Below are 6,000 nucleotides of genomic sequence, written 5' to 3'. Positions count from 1 at the left end.
CTAGGCCGCCATAAGTGAGCGAAGCGCGCGGCCGCTACCGCCCGCTTCATTTCGTATCGCATGCGGCGCGTTGAAGCGCTTGCTTGAAACGCGACTGTTCTGGGCGCATTTTCACAAGGCTGTTCGTACGTAAGATTTATACGTAAGATATGTAGTACCTTCAATTATCAGTAGAATCTGCGTCGCTGAGACGAGGAAAACGAAAGGTAGAAGAAGTTAAACGCAATCCTAAGCAGTCTTTATACTACTGCTGATTGTTTCTCCGAATCGAATGGTGTTATGTTCACCTGACGCATTTACGAAAACAAAGAGCTACATATAACTATGCACACACAACACGGCGGAGACACCTATGTGCTAAACACCCTCAACGTGTTTTTATTTTATTTTCAAAATGCATCCGCGCGCTTTTCTTTCCCCCTCAGCTATATGCCTTGGTTCCCATGTGTGTGCGCGTGCTTTCTGCGTTTTGCTCTTTAATTGGCGACTCTTCCATTATGCTCATTTTATGAGAAGTCATGCTGGTATTCATATTGCCGAAATGCGCCCTTTGTTCGCCTCAGAGCATAAACAGGGACTTTTTTTTTACTCGGTCGTTGGCTGATGGTGAACTCGCGAACGCACCCACCTTCCCGCGTTCATCACTAACTGGGTGAGAACAGCGATGAGAACGTCCCTCAGTAAGGACGCCTCCAAATGCTAAGAACTTTTTAATATTTTCAATGAACACACATATACACATAGTTGAAACAAAGGAAACACGATTATTGTAGCGAATAAGGAGCACTCTTTCTCGTTCACAAGTTTCCAAATATGATAACTCATTGAAACAAAGCAATAATTGCACATTGCATCTTCGCGCATTTGTAAGCATATAAAGTTAAAGACACTCTTTCACAACACAAATATATTCATAATAAGACAAAACATTCAAACAAAACAAATATTGCACATACCATCAGCATTGCATAAAGTTAAGATCGGCTTTATGAATTCCTGATATACAATAAGATAAAGACATTGCAACACAGCAATCATTGCACATTACATACTTGCACATTATAATAGTGAAAACTTGAAACAAAATTATTGCACGTTTGTAACGGCGTCCCTCATTGCAATACACCTGCTACCAGAATTTTTTGAAGCCAGTCGCATACGGTGGAGGCATATCGCTCGCCGTTTGAGGTTTTGTTGGCCACGAGGAACCGCAAGAAGCTTGCCCCCCTTGGCAATGCTACTCGACCATCCAACAGCACAGCAAGTCGGCATCGGTCTGCAGCCGAGCGCGTCTTCAAAAATGTAAAAAGTCTACGCTCACGCACAGCGCACATGTGTCCCGGTGTTTCTACGCTCACTAATGGCGCCGTTTTCCCGCGATAACGAAAGCCGCGCGGGTTATTCGTCACGTGTCAAGCCTCGTCCAATGGGATGATAAGTGGTTCTTGAGGAAAGGGAAAGGTTGACGCTATCTTCTGCAGCCCTTGAGGGAGCACGGCTCAGCGCCAAACCAATGGGAGCGGAAAACGGCGAAGAAGTCAGTAGAGGGCGGGGAGGAAAATTATCCTTTCCTATTTGAACAATGGTTTGCGCTACCTTTGGAACATACAGGGACATTAATCAAAATGCGCCCAAAGCTTGCATCTTGGCCGAAAAACGTTTTGATGCTGGCAACTGGGATTTAAAAATGGCATCCTCCCCTGTGCGTGCGCGTGCCTGCCATGGAGGAAGGAAACAAAACAGGAGAGGCCCTGACGTCACTTTTTTGAAGCCGGAAGTGCAGCCATGTTGGTGTGCCACCTCTCTTTGCGCCTCCAATCAGGGGTTCTGCAGCTCGCCGGAGCAGATGGGCGCGAACTTTGAACTTGCATTGTTACGAGCGGCCGGAAGTGTGTGCTGCCGACGCGCGTCAAAACAAAGCTTACGACACTTCTGTAGCAGGTTTTGTGAAGCAGACGCGCTCCTGTGCTTTTCCGTGGCACGTTGAAGAAGACGACGAAGACCCGCGCCGTGATTGCTTGAGTGTGTCTGTTGCTGGCCGACACTCACACTCACAGACCCAAAACACAACTTTCAAGCTTACGCACCAAACCCCAAAGTCAGCTTTTCTCGCGAACAAAAGGTGCTGCAGGAAAGACACCGGCGGAAAAATCTTATCTCACTTTTCAGAGACCGAGAGCAACAGCGAAGCTTCAGGAGTGCGGTTGTCATGGCAACGTTGACATTTGGGGTACCCATCCCAGTGCTCCTTTGCGAAAAACAGCACGTGACTTCCGCCACACCTTCTCCAATACGCTCCTGCTGGCCAGGGCCTCTCCTGGGGTTTCCTTCCTCCATGGTGCCTGCAATGGCTCCGCTTCGAAAAAAAAAAGAAAACGAAAAAAAAGTCGCAGTTTCGCCCGAAAGGCGAAGCATCGATTGCGATAGCAAATCAGTAGACAGCTGTACGAAATAAGGCTAGTAGTTTTATCGCCCGTATAAAGTTGTAAATATTCGCTCACTAACTAAATAAACAAGCACGTTGTCACGCGCGCGCAGGTAAACATGAACACATCTCGCTCTATGACCGCGGGAGCTCGTCAAAACGCTGGAGCGCGCCAGCAGCAGCGACCAAATTGACCTTCGCGCTGGCTCTCGCTTCAACGCGAACTAAACGTCGGAAGCGCAGCGCATACGAAGCTACCGGCACTCAGCGAATGCACTTTGGCCCATCGCAGATCGCTTTGAAGATGAGGCGCCTGCAGGCGCACACTTCGGCCGCATCGCAGATCGCTGTCCAGATGGCTTTGTGAGCAGCAGCCGCGTAAGCGAAACGCACCCCCCCCCCCCCTCCCCGTCTCTGTCGCCCCCTCCCCGTTCCACGCGCGTGAACGAAGACCATGTGCTTCCGGCCGCCTTCAGGCTGTTTCACATGGTGCGATTTTGCACTGCGATTTTCGCAGCTGCGATTTTCGCAGATGCGAAATTCGCAACGGCCATTTCACATGGTGCGATGTCAACAATGCGATTATGCGACGCCCAGAGTTGCTTGCTGCCAGATTTTGTCGCACACGCCGCATAAATTCGTTTAATGTAATGAAAAAGACGTGCGCGTTATAATATAATTGACCTCTCTTTATTAGGACCAAATAATACGTGCGTTTTGTAATTTAAAAACGCTTCAAAGTTTAGTTTGTTTTGGAGTGCGCAACAGCGGTTTGTGAAGTTCAATACGAGGAGAAATGGCGGACGTAAACAGCTGTTCGCTGGTGGTCGTTCAGCGTTGTGTGCTGTCTCGTGTGTGTTTTATGCCTGTGTCGTTCTACCTGCGGTTAAACAAATTACAAGAGGACCTATCAACAAGCCCCTATCGCTGTTGTCATCGCATATGCATTATTCGGAATTCGGCTGCAGCGAAGTCGTCATGTCAACGCAAAGACCCTCGCGCTACTGTGCTTAATGTCAGCTTCTGAAAAACGGATGTGTGTGTGTATTGCTCGTGATTGCGCATAAGCGGTTCCTGCTCCTAGCAATATTCTTGCACCAAACTTAGCAGCAAGCACTAACCCAGAAGCTCACGTCTGCCCCCGAAGGAAGCCGCAAATGATCTGTGTGTAATTACTGAACGTGCAATGGAATTTGTGTAGTTAACGTTAATCTTAGCGCCAGCCTGGTTCGTCCGTCTCGGCGCGTGTGCTGTAATTATTCACACAAGTGCTCTCTGAATATTTCGAAAGGCGTAAAAGCCGACACCACATTTTTTTAGGAGCTGCAGTCACTTGTGTGCGTAGTATCGTATCATTCTGGCAGACATGGGCGGCGTCTATTTTCTCGTCCTGTTTCTTGCGCTATTAGTGTGCTGTGAATCTGTATCAAGAAGCTTAAAATATGCTGCAGTACGTAGCGCAGCCGCGTAGCCACACGGCTAACATTAAAATACCTTGTTAGGAGTACGTTTGTTTGTTTAATAACAAAATCGAACGCTAAAATTTTGTATTCTTGGTGGCAAGTGTAAGGTAAGAAGCTATCGAAACTATCCGCTAATGGCATGCGTGTGCTTCTACCTGCTTCAGCACGTTATCCTTAAAGTGAGGCTGAATACACCTGATAACCAAAAACATATGCAACTGGAGCAGGTGCTATGATTCCTTTCCTGGAAATGAAAGCCAGCATCCCAGTCTGTTAAGCTAGTCATGTACTTAACCTATATTAGGCCAATGTTAGAGCATGCTAACTGGAGGCATTTCAAACTGGGTTATTTGACCAAAATAGGAAAGTGTCAAGGTACAGTCTAATCTGGTATTCCCGAACCGATTGTATTGGCAAAACTTTATGCCTCCCTGAATTGCCTGCATTAACCCAATGCTGAAAACAGGGGAAGCTGATTCCCTTTCTTGCTGCTGAAAAGCTGCTAGAATCTCAATAACAGACCACTTATGTTCTGAGAGAAAGTGAGGAGCACTGACAATATCTCTAATCTTTTGTATGAGCCTTCACCTTGAACGTAAATGGAATAAAAATATTTACCTTTGCAAGCCTCAGAATCCAAACATCCTCAAATTTTGAGGAGCCACATTAAATTTTTGAGATACAGACAATAAAAAGTGTGCCTAAGTACAAGTGCACACTGAACACACTTGAGTGGTTGAGTGGCCAGCTGCGAATGCAAAAGCGTCCATAGCTGCTACCTCGAAGGTAACTGCTAGGTTGCACTTGTGTTTCTCCTATAGCCCATGTACCTGGCAAGGGGAATGGTTATACGTAGTCCTGTGCTTTTTCTTTTTTTTTTTTTCAATAGGTGGTGGCTATCTGATTCCATCTGTTTATGTATTTATCATTTGTGTCCATCTTATGTGCATGTGTTTGTGTCATGTTCTGATTGTTATACGTGCAGTGATGCAAGCATCGTTTTTTTTTAATATATTGCACTACAGTCATTTATTAAACTTTGTGTTGAAATGTACAAAATGTGGCCGCCCAGTAATGACTAGGACAGCCAGCAGGATTGGCAAAAGATATGATGCAGATCCAATGCACTTGCTTGAATCGACATGAGGCGAAGCTTTCACGCAACGGTCAGTTGAACTCTAGAAAACTAACTGCAGTGTTTACAGTTGTCCTTATTTCACCCGATGCAACACGTACTCATAGACAATGTTTGCTTATTCACCGCACAGGTCACATAATGTAATGTATGCATAGCACGGTGAACTCACTCAAACGTTGGCTCACTAAGACTTCGAACTAACCGTGAGTCTGAGTTCGTTTGAGCCTGACTGAGTAGAATTTTGGTGAATACGAGTAAGAGCAAGCTCAGTTGAGTAAACTTTTAGTGAATATTGTCATGTGGTAGTCAGGGAAAGCTGATCCAAGTATAATTTTAGTGAATATGAGTCAAAGCAAGCTCGGCAAGTAGATTTTTGGTGAATATGACTCAGTGCAAGCTCACCTGAGTAAAAGTTTGATGAATATAGTCGGAGCAAGCTTGGCTAAGTAGATGTTGGGTGAATATGACTCGGTGCAAGCTTGCCTGAGTAGAATCTTTGTGAATATTAGTCAGATCAAGCTTGGCCAAGTACAATTTTGGTGAATATTAGTCAGAGCAAGCTCGGATAAGTAGAATTTTGGTGAATATGACTGAGCAAGCTCGATTGAGTAATGATGGGATATGGTTATACGAGTTTATGCAGTAATACATGTAAGTGCAGACTCATTAGCAACATTGCCTCCATCTTGATGGGCTATACCTACGCCTCGTGATGAGTCTGTACACTTTATGAGCTGTGGACATGCAAGACCCACCCACACTTGAAAAGATCCTATCATTCACAGGAAGGAATGCAACCGGCTGACTTCACTGCACAATTTTGATCTGCTTTTCTTTAATGTGTTATCTACTACTTATAAAAACCAGATGTATGCCTGCTTTTCGCATTATTGCATGTGTTTTACAGGAAGTAGAGACAGAGAAGCAAGAAAAGGCAAGGATGTTTATGGCTAAGTAGTTTCTTAAGAGTACTG

The sequence above is a fragment of the Dermacentor silvarum genome, chromosome 10 (genome assembly GCF_013339745.2).
Source record: "Dermacentor silvarum isolate Dsil-2018 chromosome 10, BIME_Dsil_1.4, whole genome shotgun sequence".
NCBI lineage: Eukaryota > Metazoa > Arthropoda > Arachnida > Ixodida > Ixodidae > Dermacentor > Dermacentor silvarum.
The sequence above is the reverse complement of the archived record's forward strand: the minus strand, read 5'-3'. Positions refer to the sequence as shown.